The 25,414-nt window shown below is 47.3% G+C and overlaps 1 protein-coding gene across 1 annotated transcript in view; it reads right to left on the bottom strand.

Moving 5' to 3' along the window:
* Positions 1–25,414, bottom strand: part of LOC147124327 (fructose-1,6-bisphosphatase isozyme 2-like) — a 119,787-nt gene that overhangs the window by 55,549 nt on the left and 38,824 nt on the right. The window lies entirely within an intron of this gene.

The raw sequence follows: 25,414 nt of genomic DNA, 5'->3' as shown, positions 1-25,414 counted from the left end.
CTACCTTATATGCCCTTGTTTTTAGTCGAATACTATCCTTAATTTCTTTACTTAGCCATGGATGGCTGTCTTTTCTTTTACACCCTTTTCTTCTCAGTGGGTCCACTGAAAAGCAAAGGGGAGGAAGAAAGATACAGCTCCCTACTCCTGTGGATCAAAGAAAAAGGGAGAGACATTTTTAACACATGGTCTCTCACCGCGGATGAAGCAAAGGTACTGAAAAGGTATTTTGACCGTTTTGAAGCATATGTGATGCCCAAGACAAATACGATATTTGCCAGGTACAAGTTTCAGGAGAAAGTACTAGTGAGTCGTTTGAACAGTTCGTGACTGAGTTAAAACTGCTGGTAAAAGACTGTGTATATGCAGATAAAGATGAGATGGTCAGAGACCGCATCATGTTTGAAATACATTCAGCTAAAGTGAGAAAGAAAGTTTTGAATGTTGGGTCCGGGCTAACGCTGGACAAAGCTATGGACATAGCTAGATCGCACGAGATAGCCCAAGCACAGTTGAAAACCATAACCGGCACCACGAGCAGCTCGAGTGAACAGACAGTGCACGCAGTTAATAGATACACACCAAAGAACACTGCCCAGAGAGCGTGTTTCAGAACAGAAAGAACAGCGAGAGTTCTAAAAATGGGCGACACAGACATAAAACGCTTCAAAAACTGTGGATATTGTGGAAACAACTGGCATGGAGAAAAGGAGTACTGCCCTGCCAAAGGAGGGCGATGTACTAAATGTGGTAAACGGAACCACTTTGCTAAAGTTTGCAAGACTGTTTTCGGAAGAGCAGTACACACAGTGAGTGACAGCCAAATGCCAGATAGAGAGCCAAATGCAGAGGAACTGTTTATTGATTCTGTGTCACAGAAAAAACAGATTTTCGAGACTGAGAAAGCCTATGCCGATATTGAGATAGGAAAACAGGGCAAAGAGCTTAAGTTTAAACTAGACACTGGATCTCAGGTTAATGTAATTCCTCTGAGTGAGTATCACAGCTTGAAGGATGAGTGTGAGCTACAGCCCACCTCACGCAGACTGACCAGCTATGGGGGTGAGCAGCTCATTGTAAAAGGCACATGCATGATGAAATGCAAGTACAAAGAAAGCGACATGATGTTGGACTTTTACATTATTGACACTCAAGCACCTCCAGTGCTAGGTCTAAAGGCATGTTTAGACATGGACCTCATCAAGCTAGTGCTATCATTGACAGCACCAGTTAAGAAGCAGAAAGTCATGGAAGAGTTTGCTGACATTTTCAAAAGAATTGGACTATTCCCAGGTGAATGCACTATTCACCTTGACCCAGCAGCAACCCCTGTGGTTTGCCCACCGAGAAGGATACCCCTTGCTCTACATAGTCACCTGAAGGAGGAGCTGCAGAGCATTGAGAATACAGAAATCATCGTCCGGGAAACAGAACCGACAGAGTGGGTCAACGCGTTAGTAGTGCTTGAGAAACCACGTACAGGCAAGCTCAGAGTCTGTCTCGACCCCAGAGATTTGAACAAGGCTATCAAACACCATCACTACCTCTACCAAAGCTAGATGACATCACACCCAATATAGTGGGAGCACGTTACTTCAGTGTAATGGACGCATGATCAGGATACTGGACTATCAAGCTCACGGAAGAGTCATCCAAGCTAACAACGTTCAACACACCATTTGGACGCTACCAATTTCTGCGTTTACCATTTGGTCTTATCTCAGCTCAGGATGAAGTCCAGTGGAAGATCGACGAAACCTATGAAGGCCTCGACGGAGTAGTCGCAATCGTAGATGACATCCTCATCTATGGCAGGAATAGAGAGGAACATGACAGGAACCTCCGTGTGATGCTACAAAGATCACGGGAAAAAAGTATCCGGCTCAACCCCGAGAAAAGCATAATCGGATCCACCGAGATCAGTTATTTCGGGCATCGCCTCTCAACTGATGGCATTAAGCCGGATCCAGAGAAAATCTCCGCCATCAAGAAGATGGCGCTGCCGAAGAACCACGCAGAGCTAGAGACAGTACTAGGCATGGTTAACTACTTAGCCAAGTTTGCCCCGAGCCTCTCCGAAATCAACGCACCCATGCGTCAGTTGCTCAAACAATCCAATGAGTTCCTGTGGGACAAACAACATGACACAGCATTTCAGAAAATGAAAGACCTAATCACCAGAGAACCAGGACCAGTTCTTGCCTACTTCGACCCCAACAAAGAGCTCAGACTACAAGTGGACGCGTCAAAGTACGGACTAGGCGCAGTATTACTGCAAGAAGGAAAGCCCATCGGCTACGCTTCCAGATCTCTCACAGACAGTGAAATCAACTATGCTCAAATTGAGAAAGAGTTATATGCAATTCTGTTTGGATGTAAGCGTTTCCACCAGTACGTCTATGGCCGACAAGTCATTGTGGAATCCGACCACAAACCCCTCGAGTCAATCATGAGGAAACCACAGCCCCGAGACCGGAGAAGCAGCGGACCTGCGCGGGAGCAGCCCGAGGCGGGAGAGCTTGAAGGCTTAAAAGGGAGCAGTCAGAGGCACCGAGGCCCACAGCCCCGAGACCGGAGAAGCAGCGGACCTGCGCGGGAGCAGCCCGAGGCGGGAGAGCTTGAAGGCTTAAAAGGGAGCAGTCAGAGGCGTACCAATCCAGGTTCCAGGAGAGAGGGAAAAAGTAATCCAAGTGTGACGTCACCAGGGAGCAGGTAAGTGATTGGTTGGTGAGTATTTCTCTCTTTTCAATACAAGCTTGAATTCTGTGGTGTTAAATTTCTGTGGTGTAGTGGGGATAGTTGGTAAATAAAGCGCCCTAGAGTATACCTGTAACTGGGGTATTGAATAAATTTTTTAATTAATTAAAGGAGTAAGTCATGGCAGGAGAGTTCAGACCCGTGTTCTGCTCCTCTTGCTCCATGTGGGAAGTCAGGGACGCTGCCAGTGTCCCTGACGACCATGTGTGCGGGAAATGCATCCAGCTGCAGCTACTTGTAGACCGCATTGCGGCGCTCGAGCTGCGGGTGGATGAAAATTTTGGAGCATGCGCGATGCTGAGAGGGTCGTGGATAGCACGTTTAGCGAGTTGTTCACGCCTCAGGGTAGGGCAGCACAGGGGGTGACCATCAGGCGGAGCAACAAAGGCAGGCAGGTAGTGCAGGGAACCCCTGCGGACATCCCCCTTTCAAACAGGTATACCAAGTTGGATACTGTTGAGGGGGATGACTCGCCAGGGGAAGGCAGCAGCAGCCAGCTTCCTGGCACCATGGACGCTTCTGCTGCTCAGGAAGGGAGGAAAAAGAGTGGGAGAGCAATAGTGGTAGGGGATTCTATCGTAAGGGGAACAGATAGGCGTTTCTGTGGCCGCAAACGTGACTCCAGGATGGTTTGTTGCCTCCCTGGGGCCAGGGTCAGGGATGTCACTGAGCGGCTACAGGGCATTCTTAAGGGGGAGGGTGAGCAGGCAGAGGTTGTGGTCCACATTGGGACCAACGACATAGGTAGGAAGGGGGATGAGGTCCTGCATCAAGAATTTAGGGAGCTAGGTAACAGATTAAAGAGCAGGACCTCAAAGGTTGTAATCTCTGGATTACTCCCAGTGCCACGTGCTAGTGAGTATAGGAATGGGAGGATAGAGCAGATGAATGCGTGGCTAAAGAGTTGGTGTAGGGGGGAGGGTTTTACTTTCCTGGATCACTGGGCCTGCTTCTGGGAAAGGTGGGACTTGTACAAGTCGGATGGGTTGCACCTGAACCAGAGCGGGACAAATATCCTTGCGGGGAGGTTTGCTAGCACTGTTGGGGGGGGTTTAAACTAACTTGGCAGGGGGATGGGATACAGAGGGGAGCTGAAATAGGGGGTGATGTGCTGCCAATTATAGAGAAAAAAACAAGTCAGCTTGGTAGACAGGGCAAATATATAAGGGCAAGGCTGGATGGCATCTATTTTAATGCAAGGAGTCTTGCAAGTAAGGTGGATGAACTGAAGGTGTTGATAAACACATGGGAGTATGATATTGTTGCTATCACGGAGACATGGTTGAGGGAGGGGCAAGACTGGCAGCTCAATATTCCGGGGTACAGAATCTTCAGGCGAGACAGAGGGGGAGGTATAAGAGGAGGGGGTGTCGCAATATTAATTAAGGAGTCAATTACTGCAGTAAGGAGGGATGATATATTAGCAGGTTCCTCTAATGAGGCCATATGGGTGGAGCTTAAAAACAAAAAGGGGGCAAGCACTTTGCTGGGAGTGTACTATAGGCCTCCAAACAGTCAGGGGGAGATAGAGGGACAGATATGTAGGCAAATCTCAGAGGAATGTGCAAATAATAGGGTAATAATAATGGGGGATTTCAACTTCCCCAATATTAACTGGGATAGTCAGAGTGTGAAAGGCTCAGAGGGTGTAGAATTCTTAAAGTGCATCCAGGAGAGCTTTTTGAGCCAGCATGTAGAAAGTCCTACAAGAGAGGGGGCGGTACTGGACCTAATTCTAGGGAATGTGGCCGGCCAAGTGGAAAAAGTGCTAGTAGGCGAGCACTTTGGTGACAGTGACCATAATATGGTAAGATTTAAGGTGGTCTTGGAAAAGGACAGGGATGGGCCGGAAATAAAGGTTCTAAATTGGGGGAAGGCCGATTTTAATAGGATAAGGCAGGATCTGGCCAAAATGGACTGGGATCAGCTACTTGTAGGAAAATCCGCATCAGAGCAATGGGAGGCTTTCAGAAGGGAGATTGGGATCATACAATGGCAACATGTTCCCGTAAAGGTCAAGGGTGGTTCCAAAAACCACAGGGAACCTTGGATGTCAGGGGATATACGAGAATGGATTAGGAAAAAAAGGAGGGCTTTTGGCAGATACAAAAGGCTAAAGACGGAGGAAGCCCTAGAGGAGTACAAAAAGTGCAGGGGGATACTTAAAAAAGAAATTAGGAGATCAAGGAGGGGCCATGAAATAACACTGGCGAGCAAAATAAAGGAAAATCCTAAAATGTTTTATAAGTATATTAAGGGTAAGAGGATAACTAGGGAAAAAATAGGGCCCATTAGGGACAAAAGTGGCAATCTGTGTGTGGAGCCGGAAGATGTAGGAGGGGTTCTAAATGAATTTTTTGCATCTGTTTTCACTATGGAGAAGGACAATGTAGACATAGAAATAGGGCGGGGGGACTGTGATATGCTCGAACATATTCACATCGAGAGGGAGGAGGTATTGGCGGTTTTAGCTGGCCTAAAAATGGATAAATCCCCAGGCCCGGATGAAATGTATCCCAGGCTGCTGTGTGAGGTAAAGGAAGAGATTGCGGGGGCTCTAACACATATATTCAGGACCTCTCTGGCCACAGGGGATGTGCCAGAGGACTGGAGAACCGCTAATGTAGTACCATTATTCAAGAAGGGAAGTAGGGAAAAACCGGGGAACTACAGGCCAGTGAGCCTAACATCAGTGGTAGGAAAATTATTGGAAAAACTTCTGAGGGACAAAATTTGTCTCCACTTGGAGAGGCAAGGATTAATCAGGGATAGTCAACATGGCTTTGTCAAGGGAAGATCATGTCTGACTAATTTGATTGAATTTTTTGAGGGGGTGACTAGGTGTGTGGATGAGGGTAACGCAGTGGATGTGGTATATATGGATTTCAGTAAGGCCTTCGATAAAGTCCCGCACAGGAGACTGGTCAAAAAGGTAAGAGCCCATGGAATCCAGGGTGCCTTGGCACATTGGATACAAAACTGGCTTAGTGACAGAAGGCAGAGGGTGATGGTCGAAGGTTGTTTTTGTGACTGGAAGCCTGTGGCCAGTGGGGTACCACAGGGATCGGTGCTGGGTCCCTTGCTGTTTGTGGTCTACATTAATGACTTGGATATGAATGTAAAAGGTATGATCAGTAAGTTCGCGGATGATACAAAAATTGGTAGGGTGGTAAATAGCGAGGAGGGTAGCCTCAGTCTGCAGGACGATATAGATGGGTTGGTCAGATGGGCAGAACAGTGGCAAATGGAATTTAACCCGGAAAAGTGCGAGGTGATGCACTTTGGGGGGACTAACAAGGCAAGGGAATACACAATGAATGGTAAGACCCTAGGCAAGACGGAGGGTCAGAGGGATCTGGGTGTGCAAGTACACAGATCCCTGAAGGCGGCGGAACAGGTGGATAAGGTGGTAAAAAAGGCATATGGGATACTTGCCTTCATTAGCCGAGGCATTGAATATAAGAGCAAGGAGGTTATGATGGAACTGTATAAAACACTGGTTAGGCCACAGCTGGAATACTGTATGCAGTTCTGGTCGCCACACTACAGGAAGGATGTGATCACGTTGGAGAGGGTGCAGAGGAGGTTCACCAGGATGTTACCGGGGCTGGAGCGCTTCAGCTATGAAGAGAGACTGGGCAGATTGGGTTTGTTTTCCTTGGAGCAGAGGAGGCTGAGGGGGGACATGATTGAGGTGTACAAAATTATGAGGGGCATAGATAGGATGGATGCTGAGGAGCTTTTTCCCTTAGTAGAGGGGTCAATAACTAGGGGGCATAGATTCAAGGTAAAGGGCGGGAGGTTTAGAGGGGATTTGAGGAAGAACTTTTTCACCCAGAGGGTGGTTGGAGTCTGGAACTCACTGCCTGAAAGGGTTGTGGAGGCAGGAACCCTCACAACATTTAAGAAGCATTTGGATGAGCACTTGAAATGCCATAGCATACAAGGCTACGGACCAAATGCTGGAATATGGGATTAGATCAGACAGGGCTTGATGGCCGGCGCGGACATGATGGGCCGAAGGGCCTCTATCCGTGCTGTATAACTCTATGACTCTATGACTAGCCGCAGCCCCACCAAGGCTACAGAGAATGATCCTTCAGCTACAGAAGTATGACTTCACAATCATTCACCGTCCAGGCAAAGACATTCCTGTTGCAGACATGCTCTCCAGAAAGTCTCTTAGCTACCAGGACAGCAGCCTCAGTGAAGGCATGGATGTGCAGGTGCACATGGTGTACAACAGCTTACCTGTGAGTGACTCAAAACTGAAGGAGATCCGAGCAGGAACAGAGAAAGATGCACAACTCACACTGCTGAGCAAAGTCATACATGAAGGATGGGCTGAGGAAAGGAGGAAATGCCCTCAGAGCATATCTGAATTCTGGAACCACAGAGACGAACTGTCACAAATCAACGGAATCATTTTCAAAGGGGAGAAAATCATTCCTACCAGTCTCAGAGAAGAGATGTTGACAAAAATTCATGCTGGACATATGGGCATGGAAAAATGCAAACAAAGAGCATGTGACATTATGTTTTGGCCCGGAATGTGCAAACACATTGAGGACATTGTCGGAAAATGTTCCATTTGTCTAGAACGCCGCCCATCAAATGTCAAAGAGCCCATGATACCTCACCGTATCCCAGACAGGCCCTGGCAGGTCGTCAGCTGCAAGCAAGTGCAGGCAAAATGTGTACAGAGACAGCAACACCAAAAGAGATACTATGACAGGTCAGCTAGACTACTGCCGCCGCTGCACAATAGAGTTATCCTTGACTTGTGAACTGTCAAAGGGTGTAGGCGGATCACTGCCCTAAAAAAAACTGTACATCGTTATTGAAACATTGAGATGTTTTCAGTGCTAGTTAAATGTTGAGTTTACTTATATGTTGATGCTACTGAGAACATTATGTAGAAGAAAGGTTCAAAAGTAATGCATAACATTTTTCTTTTAAAAGAAAGGGGATGTAACATTTGCATACTGAATTATCATTGGCCCGCAGGCATCTGCAAGGAATACCTATTATATTCACATGTGATCACTGTGGTGTATGTGCCTTTAAGAGCAATTATGGTATATGTGCCTTTAAGAGCCCCAGGTGTGCGTAATGCCGGTAATTGCCACTTGGGCTATATAAGCCTGTGTATTGTGTATATCCTTTAGAAACCCCCCCCAGACTTGCTTAGTAAATACCTATGAACCAACTCCTGTCTTCAGTGTCTTTATCTACACACGGACACTACAGTGGCGACGAAGTGGAAACGGACTTACCTGCAATTCGGCAGCACCTCAAGGACATCAATTCCTCCAGCGTCCAGAAGACTCAAGGAAGTAAGAGAAACTGTGGTTTCACCAGCTGGCCAAGCTGGTGACAGGTACTGCGCTAATCCTTCCTGGGCGTCAGGCTGGAGCTCCAGCGGCGGGCTCTACAGCTGAGACAGGCAGCGAAATCGGAGGCAAGCAATAACGGACTGGGAGGGTGCACTCGAGAGACGGCCGGTGCGGCAAGCAGGTCAGCGTTTAGACCTCTGTCGGGAACGAGTCTCCAACAGTGAATAAACAGCGTTGTTATCGGTAGCAGTGGCGGGAAAGCGCGGGAAGCGCCATATCGTTGCTACAGAGAGAAAAAAAAGCGCGGGAAGCGCCATATCTTTTCTGAAATGCCTAAATCTGGTAATATTGAGGCTTTTGATGGCGAAATAAAAGATTGGACCACATACGTGGAAAGAGTAGAGGTTTATTGCACTGCAAATGGAATAACAGATGAAAAAAAAGCTTCAGTACTTCTGAACTTAATGGGCGCGAAGACATACGGGCTGTTACGAAATTTAATCACTCCAGCCAAACCAAAGGACAAGACTTTTAAAGAAATTGTTGATACCCTGCAGGAGCATTTAAACCCAACACCGCTGCTGATAGCGGAACGATTCAAGTTCTTCAAGAGAAATCAACACAAGAATGAAAGTAACGCTGATTACCTAACCGAATTAAGAAAGCTATCAAAGTACTGCCAATTCGGAGCAGGACTATCGGATTATCTTCGAGACAAATTTGTTTGCGGTCTCTTAAGTGAAGGAACACAAAAAAGACTGCTTTCTGAAAAAGATTTAACATTGGACAAAGCTTTCAGTATGGCTGTATCATACGAAGCAGCAGCAAAAGGAGCTGCAGAGATACAACAAGAGACACAGGACTTCGGCACCCATAAAATGACACAGGAGTTCGGAAGATGTTATCGCTGCGGCAGATCCACCCATAACCAGAGGGACTGCTGGTTCAAGGGCAAAGCATGCAGGCAATGTGGTAAGATTGGACACATTGCACGGGTATGCCAATCTGGACAAAATAAATCCACTGACAGAAAACAAAGAATCAATAAAGAAAAGTACAGGAAGGTACAAATGATGGCGGACAGTAGCTCCGAAGACCAGAATAGCGATAGCGACTCCGGAAACAAGAGACTAAGCTGTCTCAAATTACATAATGTACTTGCCAAAGAGGATTACCAAACCATTTGGGTTACCCTCACAATAGCAGGGTCCCCAGTTAAAATGGAGCTAGATACAGGATCAGCTCTAACCATAATAAATCGACGAGATTACGAGAGGCTATTTTCGCATATACCTCTAAAAGACACATCCATTATCTTAAAAACATATATGGGGCAGAAAGTCTACCCCAAAGGAAAAATAAGGGTGCCTGTGGTATACAACGGCAAAGAAATACAAAAGTTGTATTTATACATTCTACAAGATGGTGGTCCACCGTTGTTGGGACGTGAATGGATAAGGAAGATACGTTTAGACTGGCACTCCATTCAGGCACTGACGGTGACCAGTAAGGAAAAAAACAATGATGACATCATACCTGAACGATTAAAAGACATCTTGGCCAACGCCAAAGAAGTGTTTCAAGAGAAACTAGGAACCTTGAAAGGCATCACCGCCTCAATAAAAGTGGAAGATGCAGCAATTCCAAAATTTTTTAAGGCAAGACCGGTGCCATACGCAATACGTCCGGCAGTCGAGGCAGAGCTGAAAAATTTGGAAAAGGCAGACGTATTATCCAAAATAGATTGGAGCGAATGGGCAACACCCATCGTCCCAGTCATGAAAAAAACATTGAAAAATAACTCTGAGGAACAGAAAAAAATTCGCATCTGTGGGGACTTTAAGGTGACTGTAAACCCGGTCCTTCACACGGTACAGTATCCTCTTCCGAGGATAGAAGATATTTTCGCCTCACTATCCGGAGGGAAACGTTTCACAAAAATTGACTTGGCACAGGCATATCTACAGATGGAGGTTGAAGAGACCTCTAAAAAGTATCTCACAATAAACACACACAAAGGCCTGTACCAGTACAATCGACTGGTTTTTGGAATAGCATCAGCTCCAGCTATCTGGCAAAGAGCTATGGAGCAAGTCCTGCAAGGGATTCCGGGGACTCAATGCTACCTAGACGACATCCTTATAACAGGAGAAAACGACAACGAGCACCTTGCCAATTTGGAGCAGGTGCTCACTAGGCTGAAAGAACGGGGCCTACGAGCAAATCGCCCCAAGTGCGAATTTTTCCAAAATCAGATATCATATTGTGGCCACATAATTAATAAGGAAGGGTTGCATAAGTCACCTGAAAAAATTGAAGCAGTTATAAAAGCCCCAGCACCTGAAAATGTTTCACAATTAAGGTCATTCCTGGGATTAATAAATTACTATCATAAATTTTTACCGAACTTATCAACTATTCTACACCCTCTTAATGATCTTCTACAGACAGGAGTGATTTGGAAATGGAACGAAGACTGTAAACGTGCCTTCCATAAATGTAAAGACTTAATCACATCCGAGAAAATTTTGGCTCATTACAACCCATCACTACCAATCAGACTGGCGTGCGATGCATCCCCTTACGGCATAGGAGCGGTATTGTCCCAAAGATTCCCTGATGGCTCGGAACGGCCGATAGCTTTTGCGTCACGCTCATTGAACTCAGCTGAGCGTAACTATGCCCAGATCGACAGGGAAGCACTCAGCCTGGTATGGGGAGTGAAGAAATTCAACCATTACCTACACGGACAAAAATTTACCTTGCTGACTGACCATCAACCCCTCATCTCCATATTCAACCCTAAAAAAGGTGTCTCCATTATGACGGCACAAAGACTACAGAGGTGGTCCCTTTTTCTAGGGGCACACCAATACAACATTGAATACAAAGGGTCAAAACAGCATGGGAATGCTGACGGTTTATCACGCCTACCGTTGCCAACGATAGAAGAGGCACCTACAGTAGACCCAGTAGAGATATTCCACTCTACCATAGTGGAATGTCTACCGGTGACAAATTCTGCCATTGAAAGGGAGACAAGAAATGACCCTACTCTCTCACGGGTCTACGATTTAACAGTGAAGGGATGGCCAGCACATGGCGAACCACTGTTGCCAGCATTCTCGCAAAGAAGAGAACAGCTGTCAGTGTGCCGAGGAACCGTGATGTGTGGATCCAGAGTGGTGATTCCACCCAAACTCCAGGATAAAGTGCTAAAGGAGCTTCACGAGGGGCATCTGGGTGGAGTGAAAATGAAGAACCTAGCTAGGGCGTTTGTATGGTGGCCAGGTATCGATGGAGACATCGAAGACATGACCAAGAGCTGCCTAGGATGCCAGAAGGTCCAAAATGCTCCGCCACAGGCCCCTCTACATCCATGGGAGTGGCCCTCATCTCCCTGGCAAAGGGTGCACATCGACTTTGCTGGTCCATTTATGGACTCAATGTTCTTAATCGCAGTTGATGCACACTCCAAGTGGCCGGAGGTAATAAAGATGTCCTCCACCACCACGGAAAAAACCATCACAGTATTAAGGACCATATTTGCCAGGAATGGGCTGCCGGAGCAGATATGTTCTGATAATGGACCGCAATTTATGTCCGAAGAATTCAGAAAGTTCTTAAAGAACAATGGGGTAAAGCACTACACGGCCGCCCCATACCATCCCGCCACCAATGGATTGGCTGAAAGGTTTGTCCAGACCTTCAAGAAGGCCATCAAGGCCATGGGTAATGAAGACATAAAACTTCAGCACAAGGTGGATAACTTCTTATTTGCATATAGGAATGCAATGCATATGGTTACTAACCAAACTCCCGCCATGATGTTCTACAATAGAAACCTAAGATGCCGGCTGGATTTGGTCAAGCCCAACATCCGAAGGGACGTGGAGAACCGGCAGTTTCAGGGCATGAATGAAAGGCCAACTAGGGCCTTCCAGATAGGCCAACCGGTTTTGGCCCGGGACTACCGTACCGAGAAATGGCAGCCTGGAACTATCTGCACACGATTAGGACCACTGATGTATACCGTGGACATCGGAGACAGCATAATAAGGCGCCATGCTGACCAAATCATCAAGTCATCCGAAAAGGGACAACCTACACCACCACTCTATACATCTAACGATGAAGTAGAGATATCCATATCTACCTCCGATCCGGTGATACTGGAGCCCGATGAACCCGACACTGGCCTTCAAGCCGAATCAGCCTTGCCAGAAGAACCTACTACACCACCAGAAACTACTACACCCCCGAGGCGTTATCCGGACCGAGTCAGGAAGCCTCCTGAGAGACTAACTTATAATTAATTAATACAGCAATGTATATTATTTTGCATATAACATGTAATTAATAATTACTTAAAATATGATGTACTAGTTAGCTAGAAGGGGAGGAATTGTGGTGTATGTGCCTTTTAAGAGCAATTATGGTGTATGTGCCTTTAAGAGCCCCAGGTGTGCGTAATGCCGGTAATTGCCACTTGGGCTATATAAGCCTGTGTATTGTGTATATCCTTTAGAAACCCCCCCCCCAGACTTGCTTAGTAAATACCTATGAACCAACTCCTGTCTTCAGTGTCTTTATCTACACACGGACACTACAATCACATGCTGAGTTGTCATTGGCCTGCAGGCATCTGTAAGGACTGCTATTGTTTAGAAGACCCAGGGGGTCCTGACTCCATCTTGTCCACACGGTGCTGTACTGCTGTGAGTCAGATCAGACCTGATGCTTAATTAAAAGAGTTTAAACTGTAATACTCCGTTGTCCTGCAATTTATTATTTTTGTACAAAGTGTGCAAAACAAGACACACAACTTTCATGTAATTTTGCATTTAAATTTTTAGACTTTTAAAAAATGTTATTGAAGTAGTGGCTTGGTGCAATAGAGGTTAAACGATGTTAAAGTGTGCAGGGAGTGCTGTTCGACACATCCAAGGCCTTGGATGGTAAAGGAGGCCTCTGAGAAGACAGAAAATGCTGGAAATACTCAGCAGGTCAGACAGCATCTGTGGAGACAGAAATAGAGCTCACGTCTCAGGTCGAGATACCGCCTGACCACCTGAGTATTTCCAACATTTTCTGCTTTTATTTCAGATCTCTAGCATCCACTCAGAGAGGGAAGAGAAAGGCGCAGAAGAGGAAGACACAGAAGTGGAAGAAGCAGAAGAGGAAGTTACAGAAGAGGAAGACATAGAACAGAAGGAAGAAGAAGAAAAGGAGGAAGCAGAAGTGGAGGAAGCAGAAGGAAGGATGCAACCCAGACAGCCCCTTTCTGGCCAGGATATCCTGGATGGAATCATCCACCTGCAGTACCAGTGACCACAACCCCAATTCCCTTTTCAACATTTGTCCCACATCTTAGCTTCCCTCTGTTAATGACCATCACAGCATCCTCTTGGCGACAATGCTGAAATAAAAGCCACCACAAAGCAAACCTTCCAATCCAACTTTATACATCTATCCATCCAATATGACATCAAGAAATCAACTAATCACCCTTATGCATTCCCTTAGTGACTGTCTTGTGTGTGCCTTTGCCTATCCTACTGATGTCACGCAGTACTACCCCAGCGGCTGCAGCATGGCTGGTGGAAGGCTGCTGACTTTCAGTGGGGTACACGGCAAATGGCCTTGCTGGATGACCTTGAGGAGCTGGTGGCAGGGAGTGTGAAATCGAGTGACAGTGTTTCTTCTTCTTCTTTGTCTTTTTCTTCACTCTCCTCTCTCTTCTTGGTCACCCACTGGCTCGGGAGGTTGCATTTCTTGGGTGTGTGACATGAGGAAGGCACAAGGGTGGAGTTCTGGTGAGGGGAGGGTGGGAAAACAAAAGGTACATGCAAGATGGAAGATAACGTATGAGGATACCAGCATCTTGTATCCTTTCAGTCCCACCGCTGGCCAAGGGCTCTGCCATGCCCCTGCCAAGAATGGCCAACGCCGTCTCCTCCAAGGGGGTGAGGTGAAGCTAGGACTGGGAGATGTGTCTCGTGTTTGGTACAGATTGTTGGTAGGTGAGTGATTGGGTGGGGGGGTAGGGGGGTTGTGCATTGAGCAGTGTGCGAGGCTAGTGGTGCAGTTGGGAGGAGATGGATTTTGAAGTTGCATTCACTGACCTTGACCAGTGGTCTGAGGTCATGAAGCTTCTTTGGGCACTGGAGCCACGTCCTGGGGGCGACACTGCTGGCAGTGACAGTCTTAGTGATCTGGTCCCACATCCTTCTTTCTGGAGGGCCTCCTGGCCCCTGTGGGTAGAGGATCTCTATTGCAGTGTTGACCCCCTGCACAAAGTTGGAGTGCTGCGTGCGAGACCCTGGGTGCCCTTCCCTGGCTTGCTAAGCCATTTGTGTTAGTGCTGAAGCACTTTCCCCTTTTTTTTAGGTGCGGAAGGCGATTCGGCTTTAAGAGCTGAAGACAGTCAGTTGGGAATTCTTTCTAATGTTTATTTTATTTCAGAATGCATTTGAACTCTAAGGGCTAAAAACTGCCAATTTTTAAATGCTTTTTATTTTTTTAATTTTGTACGGCAGTTCCCATTTAAGGGACTGCACTGCTTTCTAAAACTACAGCCTTGCTTTAAGAGAAAGCTGTTCTTGCTACATTGCTACATCCTGCTGAGACTACCGCTGAAAACCGGCCTTGCACTGTATGTTTAGCGCTGCCTTAATATTAATTAGCAAGCAGCACCAATATACCAGTGTTGCCAGCGCTATTAATAACTGTGGCTGTTAACTGTGCCGCCAGCAGGTTTGTACTTTGCCTTTGTTTCAGGGGTTCCACTCCTGATTTCCATTCAGTGGCCTCGTCTGGAAAATCCATGTGTGTGGATGTCAGGTGAGGACATGACTGGGCTCAGCTGTAATGACCTCACATCCCCACAGACTATTGTCTTTCGGATGAGACGTTAAACCGAGGTCCCATCTGCATTCTCAGGTGGACATAAAAAATCCCATGGCACTATTTCGAAGAAGAGCAGGGGAGCTATCCCCAGTATCCTGGCCAATATTTATCCCTCAATCAATATCACTAAAAGCAGATTATCTGGTCATTGTCACATTGCTGTTTCTGGGAGCTTGCTGTGCACAAATTGGCTGCCATGTTTCCTACATTACAACAGTGACTACACTTCAAAAAGTACTTTATTGGCTGTAAAACACTTTGGGACATCCTATGGCCGTGAAAGGTGTAGTGTATGTACTTTGCAGAAGGAACTATATTCTGCAGCCCCTGTATACTGCAGTACCAGTAGTGACCACCCCTGTATATAAGCCTGTGTAGTAACATTTGCATAGTAGTTCCAGGTTGTCTCCATTCAGTAAAGACTTGTTATAATCAACTCCTACAGTCCGTGTCTCAATTATACATGGACATAATACTGGCGACGAGCAGATACAAACTTACCTACAGTCTGCACCACCTCATGGGGATCCATCCCTGAAGCGAAGTTATCAGAGGTCGAGGCCAGAAGGAAGAAAGAAACAGTAGAAACGGGCGTCGACCGTGGGCATCCGCCTCTGAGTCAGCGGAGTTGAAGATTTGCAGGAGAGGCTGTCGAGAGCGGGGCTTGGTTATCCTGTCGATGGTGCTTCAGCTAATTGGGCTGGTGGCAGGTAGTACACTGATCCTTCCTGGGCTGCGGCGGTCTAGAGCTCGAGCGGGTGGCTTGCAACGGGGCCGAGCAGCGTTGTCGGGAAGAGGAGCGAGAGAGAGGGTGGAGCACACAGGGCGCGGCCGGTGCTACGAAGCCGGGCAGCGTACAGACCCGAGAAGAGGGAGGCAAGAGTCCCGCAGGGTTGTTCCGACGACGGGGAAATAATAAAAAAAAATTAAACGCGCAGAACGCCAGCAACAGCGCTAGCAACAGCGGAGAAGACAGAAAGCGCGGGAGGCGCCATCTTAATCCAGCGGGGGAAGAAGCCAAAGCGCAGGAGGCACCATTTTGTTAAATCGGGGAAGAAGGCAAAGCGTGGGAGGCGCCATTTTATATTTCCAAGATGCCGAACACTGGCAATATCACTGCCTTCGATAATGCAATAGAAGACTGGACCACGTATGTGGAAAGAGTCGAGGTATATTGCGAGGCAAACGAAGTAGCCGCTGAGAAAAAGGCATCGGTACTGCTAAACTTAATGGGCGCAAGAACGTACGGCCTATTGCGGGACCTGAATACTCCAGCCAAACCGAAGGCGAAGAGTTTTAACGAAATTGTTGCTATCCTACAGGAACACCTAAATCCTACACCGCTGCTGATAGCAGAAAGATTTAAATTCCACAGAAGAAATCAGCATAAAGATGAGAGCAATGCTGATTACCTTACGGAACTACGCAAGCTATCAAAGCACTGCCAGTTCGGAGCAGGACTGGCAGATACCTTATAGGACAAATTTGTCTGTGGACTCCTGAGTGAAGGAACCCAGAAGAGGTTACTCTCAGAGAAAGAGCTGACGCTAGATAAGGCTTTCAGCGTGGCAGTATCGTACGAAGCAGCAGCAAGGGGAGCTGCGGAAATACAGCAAAAGCCACAGGAATACGGCACCCACGAAATGACACGGGGATTTGCTAAATGTTATCGCTGCGGCAGAACAACCCATGACCAGAAGGACTGCTGGTCCAAGGACAAAATATGCAGGCAATGCAGAAAGATGGGACACATTGCACGAGTTTGCAGGTCCGGGAAGAAGACTGACGACAACAAAAAGGCTACTAAGGAACCGTACAGGAAAGTACAAAAGATGACGGACAGTAGTTCCGAAGACCAGATGAGCGATAGTGAATCCGGGAACAAGAGACTAAGCTGTCTCAAACTTCACAACGTAATCGCAAAAGAGGATCACCAAACCATTTGGGTTACCCTCACGATAGCAGGGTCCCAAGTCAAAATGGAATTGGATACTGGATCAGCTCTAACCGTCATGAATCGACGAGACTACGAGCGGCTATTCTCACACATACCCTTGAAAGAGACATCCATTGTCTAGAAGATGTATACGGGGTAAAAAGTATACCCCAGAGGAAAAATAAGGGTGCCTGTCGAATACAACGACAAGGAAAGACAGAAATTGTATCTGTATATATTGCAAGATGGTGGACCACCGTTATTGGGACGTGAATGGATCAGAAAGATAAGTTTAGACTGGCACTCCATTCAGGCACTGACGGTGGCTGGTAAAAAGGATGACGACGTCACTCCTGGACGATTGTCAACAATCTTAGCTAACGCCAAAGAGGTATTTCAACAAGAACTGGGAACTCTTAAAGGCGTAACCGCCTCGATAAAAGTAGAAGAGAATGCAATTCCCAAGTTTTTCAAAGCAAGACCGGTACCGTATGCAATTCACCCAGCCGTCGAGGCAGAGCTGGAGAATCTGGAGAATGCAGGCGTGTTATCTAAGGTAGACTGGAGCAAGTGGGCGACACCCATCATTCCTGTCATGAAGAAAACATTAAACAATAAGTCTGAGGAGCCAAGGAAGGTTCGCATCTGTGGGGACTTCAAGGTGACGGTGAACCCAGTCCTTCACACAGTACAATATCCTCTTCCAAGGATAGAAGATATCTTCGCCTCACTATCTGGAGGGAAGCGTTTTACAAAAATTGACCTAGCACAAGCATATTTGCAGATGGAGGTTGATGAATCCTCTAGGAAGTATCTCACGATAAACGCTCACAAAGGTCTTTATCAGTATAATCGACTGGTATTCGGAGTAGCATCAGCTCCGGCGATATGGCAAAGAGCGATGGAACAAGTCCTGCAAGGGATTCCGGGGACTCAGTGTTACTTGGACGACATCCTAGTGACAGGTGAAGATGACAGTGAACACCTTGCCAACCTAGAGCAGGTGCTCACTAGACTACGTGAACATGGACTACGGGCCAATCGCCCCAAGTGCGAGTTTTTTAAGAAGCAGATATCGTATTGTGGCCACGTGATTGATGAAGAGGAGTTACATAAGTCCCCTGACAAAATTGAAGCGGTAGTTAAGGCTCCAGCGCCTGAAAGTGTGTCGCAACTGAGGTCATTCCTCGGATTGGTGAATTACTACCATAAGTTTTTGCCGAATTTGTCCACAATTCTGCACCCACTGAACGCCCTACTACAAACGGGAGTAGCATGGAAATGGAGCGATGAATGTAAGCGGGCCTTTCAGAAGAGTAAGGACCTAATCACTTCAAGAGAAGTATTGGCTTACTACAACCCATCACTACCGATAAGACTGGCGTGTGATGCGTCTCCCTACGGCATTGGGGCGGTACTGTCACATAAATTCCTTGATGGTTCAGAGAGGCCGATAGCTTTTGCGTCACGCTCGTTAACTTCAGCCGAGCGTAACTACGCCCAGATTGACAGAGAGTCCCTCAGCCTGGTGTGGGGGGTGAAGAAGTTCTATCACTACCTGCACAGTCAGAAATTTACTCTACTTACTGATCATCAACCCCTTGTCTCCATTTTCAACCCTCAGAAGGGCGTACCGATAATGACAGCACAACGGCTACAGAGGTGATCCCTTTTCCTAGGGGCACACCAATATGACATTGAGTACAAAGGAACTAAACAGCATGGGAATGCTGATGGATTGTCGTGCCTACCGTTGCCGACGGTGGAAGAAGAACTTGCAGTGGATCCAGTGGAGATATTCCACTCGACCATAGTCGAATGTCTCCCTGTGACGAATGCAAACATAGAAAAGGAAATACGAAATGACCCGACGCTCTCCTGGGTCTATGATTTAATGGTGAAGGGATGGCCAGCACATGGTGAACCACTGCTGCCAGCATTCTCGCCGAGAAGAGAACAGCTGTCAGTGTGCAGAGGAACCTTGATGTGTGGATCCAGAGTAGTAATTCCACCCAAATTGAAGGATAGAGTGCTCAATGAGCTTCATGAGGGTCATCTGGGAGGGGTAAAAATGAAGAACTTAGCCAGAGCGCTTGTGTGGTGGCCGGGAATCGATAGAGAAATCGAAGAGATGACCAAGAGCTGTACAGGATGCCAGAAGGTCCAAAACGCCCCACCACAAGCCCCTCTACATCCATGGGAGGGGCCCTCATCTCCATGGCAAAGGGTACACATTGATTTTGCTGGTCCATTTATGGACTCGATGTTTTTAATTGCGGTGGATGCACATTCAAAGTGGCCAGAGGTAATAAAAATGTCCTCAACCACCACAGAAAAAACTATCACAGTCTTACGAACCATATTCGCCAGGAATGGGCTGCCTGAACAGATTTGCTCCGACAATGGACCACAGTTTGTGTCTGAAGAGTTCCGGAGGTTCTTAAAGAACAATGGTGTTAAGCATTACACATCCGCCCCATATCATCCAGCCACTAATGGATTGGCCGAGAGGTTCGTTCAAACATTCAAGAAGGCTATCAAGGCAATGTGTAATGAAGATATACCCCTGCAGCACAAGGTGGATAACTTCTTGTTTGCCTACCGGAATGCGACACATGCGGTTACCAACCAAACTCCAGCCATGATGTTCTTCAATCGAAGACTACGATGCCGCTTGGATTTGGTTAAGCCAAACATCAGAAGAGATGTGGAGAACAGGCAGTTTCAGAATATGAATGAAAGGCCGACCAGGAGTTTTAAGATAGGTCAACCAGTTTTGGCCCAGGACTACCGCACAGAGAAATGGCAGCCAGGAACGATCTGTACATGGCAAGGACCTCTAATGTATACCGTGGACGTTGGAGAGAGTATTGTAAGATGCCATGCTGACCAGATTCTAGAGTCACTGGGAAACGTCAACTCCACACCACGATCTGATACACCGGGCGATGAAACCGAAGTACCAATTGCATCTACCTCAGAATCGGTGATATTGGAAGCAGACGACCCAAACAACGACATTGATCCCGACTCAACATTGCCAGAAGAACCTGATACCCCAAAGAGGCATTATCCAGACAGAATCAGGAAGCCTCCTCAAAGTCTGAACTTATAATTGCTTAACTTCAACTAATGTATCTAGCAACTGTAATTGTAAAAATGTTATTTCATTGTTAATCGAATGTTATGTACTGTTTAGCTAAAAGGGGAGGAATTGTAGTGTATGTACTTTGCAGAAGGAACTATATTCTGCAGCCCCTGTATACTGCAGTACCAGTAGTGACCACCCATGTATATAAGCCTGTGTAGTAACATTTGCATAGTAGTTCCAGGTTGTCTCCATTCAGTAAAGACTTGTTATAATCAACTCCTGCAGTCCGTGTCTCAATTATACATGGACATAATAAAAGTTGATACTGTAGGAGTCTCTGCACTCCTAACAAAGAATCTATAACTTACTGGAAGTTAACAAACTGAATTTATTGTCTAAGAACTTTACAAAACAAGAAACTACAGGAAAAGCTCAAAACAGGTCTTTTCTCTTTCAATCCACACGAGGACTGGCTGGACCCACCCTCTATCTCTGACGTCATGACGTCATGACGTTTCCCGCCGAAGGGGACGTCACGTGACCCACATGATGACGTCATCGCGTCAGATCGCAATGTTGTCGATCTAGATCTGTTTAACCAGAGCCAACTTGAAAGGTAATAACATTGGTTACAGACAATTAATGCTAGAGGTAATAACATTGGTTACAAACAATTAATGCTAGAGGTAATAACATTGGTGACAGACAATTATGTAAGTCACTTAGTGGTTTTGCCACATACGCCCCCCCAGAATTGTCTTTAACGAAAAGAGTCAATCGTTGAGGTCGGACAAGTCTGTTGGACCGACTCCAAAATTCCCGGAAGCACCGATCGCCATCGCAGCAGCGGGGGAAGTACCGGGACCGGCGTGCATGACTCGCGGCGGTCTATTCGACGGTCTGGTAACGAAAGTGCACGGCGAGCGGCAGCAGCGGGCCTTCGGGCCGAAACGAGCGTGGTAGTAGCAGAAACCGGTCGTCGGAGGCGCCTTTGTCGGAACTGGGGCCGGGCTCTTCGTGGCGGGGCGTTGCGCGAGGGCGCAGTATTGTTGCCGGACCGCGTAAATCTTATCCGCCTCTTCGGCGAGCGCGACGCAGTCTGTGGTTTCTGCTCGGGCGAGGGACGCCTGTACTTGCTCAGGAAGTTGAGTAAGGAACAGTTCGCGAAACAGAAAGCACTGGGGCTCGGGCCCCAGGAGAGTCAGCATATGACTCATTATTACCGAGGGCTTGGAGTCTCCTAACCCTGGTAGAGTCAGTAAACGGCGAGCGCGCTCCGCTTTGGTGAGACCAAATACCTGCAGCAATCGTGTCTTGATGGCGACATACTTGTCAGCAGTCGGAGGACTCTCCAGCAGGCTGATGATTCTCGACGCCATCGAGCTCTCGAGGGCGGAGACCAGGTGGAGATATCTGGTCTGATCCTGAACGATGTTGCGGAGCTCAAATTGCGCCTCGGCTTGCACAAACCAAGAGGCTGCCTGTTGTTCCCAGAATTGGGGGAGCTTCAAGGCCACTGCGTTGGCCTCCATCACTGGCCTGTGTTCGGCGTTCACCGCGAAAAACGATCGCGAGGAATCGGGGTCACCAATGTAGGAGTCTCTGCACTCCTAACAAAGAATCTATAACTTACTGGAAGTTAACAAGCTGAATTTATTGTCTAAGAACTTTACAAAACAAGAAAGTACAGGAGAAGCTCAAAACAGGTCTTTTCTCTTTCAATCCACACGAGGACTGACTGGTCCCGCCCTCTACCTCTGACGTCATGACGTCATCACGTTTCCCGCCGAAGGGGACGTCACGTGACCCATGTGATGACGTCATTGCATCAGATCGCGATGTTGTCGATCTAGCTCTGTTTAACCAGAGCCAACTTGAAAGGTAATAACATTGGTTACAGACAATTAATGCTAGAGGTAATAACATTGGTTACAGACAATTATGTAAGTCACTTAGTGGTTTTGCCACAATATATAAATACAAGTCTTTCTTTATTGCTGCCGTTAGGCTCTTGTGTAAAGATGTCTCATTTTGACATTCTCAGTCCTTGTTCAGTCAGGTACAAATTTACAAAGCAGACAAGTATATTGAGTCACAAGGAGTCATATGTAGATATGCACATATCCTACAAATAAACTCCCAGAGATGTCGGGGAACATAGGGTCTACAATAAGGAAGAGACAGCTTGGAAGGGTTTAACTTAGGTCTTTACTTCATACCCACAGGCGGGAACTGAGGGGAGATCAGTACCCACAGTACTATTTATACCCCTATGGCCAGGAGTGGTACTACGGTATCACTACGCCCTACAAAGTAGTGCTGCCCTGGCCATAGGTTTAAAGTAACATACATGTTACATACACAACATTCCTCCCCTTTTAATTAAAACGTACCCGTGCAATTAAGTCAACAGATGCGCCCTAACTAGGGCTAATAACATTTGGTAACACAACATACATAACATATTTACATCAGAGTTGTCTACCTATATATATATAAAAAGAAACATGTTACAGATTCAGTCTCTGGGGAGGCCTCCTGTCTCGACTAGGATAACGTCTTTCTCTAGTCGGTCTCGGTGTAGGCGGCGGTACTCCCGCCACCACTTCATCGCTGGAGTCGTCGGTGTCTGATGGCACATCCTGTGCCGTGGAGCTCACTGGAGTGCTGCACTCCTCGCAATCCTGAGACTTCTGTAGCGACAAGCTGGGCCGTGATTCCCCTGGAACAATGTGCTGAGACGTTTGAGGTAGTGAATCAGTTGGGTTTCTGGACTCCACAAGTTGATCAGCATGTCGTCTGATTATGCCGTCCCCATTATCCACTGTGTACATCAAAGGTCCCTGGCGGGCCTTTATCGTACCAGACCGCCACTTTTCATTTCTATAATCACGGGCCAACACTTGCTGCCCCACCTCGAAGCTCCGTGTCTGTCTGTCAGGAGCCCTACGAAATACTCGGTTTTCCACATCTCTCCGGATGTTTGGTCTGAGCAATTCGAGGCGAGACCTTAACCTTCTATTAAAGAACATGACGGCGGGGGCCTGGTTGGTCACTGTATGTGCAGCATTACGGTACGCGAATAGGAAATTGTCCACCTTGTGTTGTAGTGGCAACCTTTCCTCCCCCATCGCCTTGATGGCCTTTTTAAAAGTCTGTACAAATCGCTCTGCCAGCCCATTTGTAGCCGGATGATATGGTGCGGACGTATAATGTCGCACTCCATTCCTTTTTAGGAATGCTTGAAATTCTTCTGCCACAAATTGTGGCCCATTGTCCGAACAGACTTGCTCGGGCACCCCGTTTCGGGCAAAAATGGTCCTTAAGGCTGCGACCGTCTTTTCGGCTGTCGTTGATGACATCTTTATGACCTCCGGCCATTTTGAGTGGGCGTCCACTACAATAAGGAACATCGCATCCATGAAGGGCCCAGCGAAGTCCACGTGGATCCTTTGCCACGGCATTGAGGGCCACTCCCACGGATGTAGTGGGGCTTGGGGTGGTACGTTCTGTACCATCTGGCACCCTTGGCATGCTTTTGCTACTTCCTCGATGTCCCTGTCAATGCCGGGCCACCAGACGTAGGCTCTGGCGAGGCTTTTCATTTTGACACCCCCCAGATGACCTTCGTGTAAGTCCCGCAACACTTTATGTTGTAATTTTTGAGGGACCACCACCCTGGCTCCGCACATCAATGTGCCCCGGCATACGGACAACTGGTCCTTCCTTGCCGAAAACGCCAGCAATGATGCGTCACCCTGTGCCGGCCAGCCTTTCACGGTCAATTCGTAAACCCTTGCCAGTGTCGGGTCATTCTGTGTTTCCCGCTCGATACATTGGCTGGTGATGGGCAAGTGTTCCATAACCGCCGTATGATATATTTCCACGGGGTCCTGTACTATCTCTTCGATCTCGGCAGGCAATGGTAGCCGCGACAGGCCATCCGCATTGCCATGCTGTTTGGTACCCTTATATTCGATAAGTTACTGGTGTGCTCCTAAGAACAGTGACCATCTCTGTAGCCTTTGGGCCGTCATCAGGGGCACCCCTTTTGTTGGATTAAATATGGACACCAACGGTTGATGATCCGTCAGTAGTGTGAAACGTTGCCCATGTAGATAGTGGTGGAATTTTTTCACACCCCACACCAGACTGAGGGCCTCCCTGTCGATTTGCGCATAGTTTCTTTCGGCTGTAGTTAACGACCTTGAGGCAAATGCTATTGGCCTCTCCGTCCCATTGGGAAATTTGTGTGACAACACTGCCCCTATACCATACGGGGAGGCGTCACATGCCAACCTCATTGGCATTTTTGGGTCAAAGTGTGCGAGCACTTCCTTTGATGTAATGAGTTGTTTACCCTTTTCAAAAGCAGCCTCACACGCTTTGTCCCAATTCCAGGAGACTCCCTTTTGCAGCAATGAATTTAGTGGATGTAAAATGGATGATAAGTTCAGGAGGAACTTATGGTAATAGTTTATAAGGCCTAAGAATGATCGTAACTGAGATACATTCTCAGGGGGCGGGGCCTTCACTACTGCCTCGATCTTTTCTGGGGACTTATGCAGGCCTTCCTTATCTATAATGTGACCACAGTATGAGATACGTTCCTGGAAAAACTCACATTTCTGCTTGTTCGCCCTGAGTCCGTATTGTTGCAACCGCAGAAGTACTCGCTCCAGGTTAGCGAGGTGGTCGTTATCCGTTTGTCCTGTCACCAGGATGTCATCCAGGTAGCACTGCGTTCCTGAAATGCCCTGTAGGACCTGTTCCATGGTCCTCTGCCATATGGCTGGGGCGGACGCCACACCAAATACCAGGCGATTGTACTGGTACAATCCCTTGTGTGTGTTAATCGTTAGGAGCTTTTTCGAGTCCTGCTCCACCTCCATCTGTAAATAAGCTTGACAAAGGTCAATCTTCATAAAGTGTCTACCCCCAGCTAACGATGCGAATATGTCCTCTATCCGCGGCAGCGGATACTGTACCGTGTGCAGGACTGGGTTAATAGTTATCTTAAAATGCCCACAAATGCGAACCTTCTTTGGTTCCCCCGGTGTGTTATTTGCAGATTTCTTTATAACTGGGACGATGGGCGTGGCCCACTCGCTCCACTCAATCTTTGTAAGGACACCTGCACTCTCTAAGGCATCCAGTTCTGCTTCCACAGCTGGCCGAATGGCGTAAGGCGCCGGTCTGGCCTTACAAAACTTGGGGTTTGCGTCTTGAGCAATAGTTATTTTTGCTCTAATGTCCTTTAAGGTCCCCAGCCCTTGTTGGAACACCTCTGGCGTTTTTGCCAATATTTTCGACAGCCTGTTTGTAATGGTTGTATCATCCTCGGTGGTCTCTACTTTTATCTCGTGTATCGACTTCCAGTCGAAA

The sequence above is a fragment of the Somniosus microcephalus genome, chromosome 1 (assembly GCF_052327205.1).
Source record: "Somniosus microcephalus isolate GS21.2 chromosome 1, FLI_Smic_1.0, whole genome shotgun sequence".
NCBI classification, from domain to species: Eukaryota; Metazoa; Chordata; class Chondrichthyes; order Squaliformes; family Somniosidae; genus Somniosus; species Somniosus microcephalus.
This window is presented reverse-complemented; position numbering and strand designations above follow the sequence as displayed.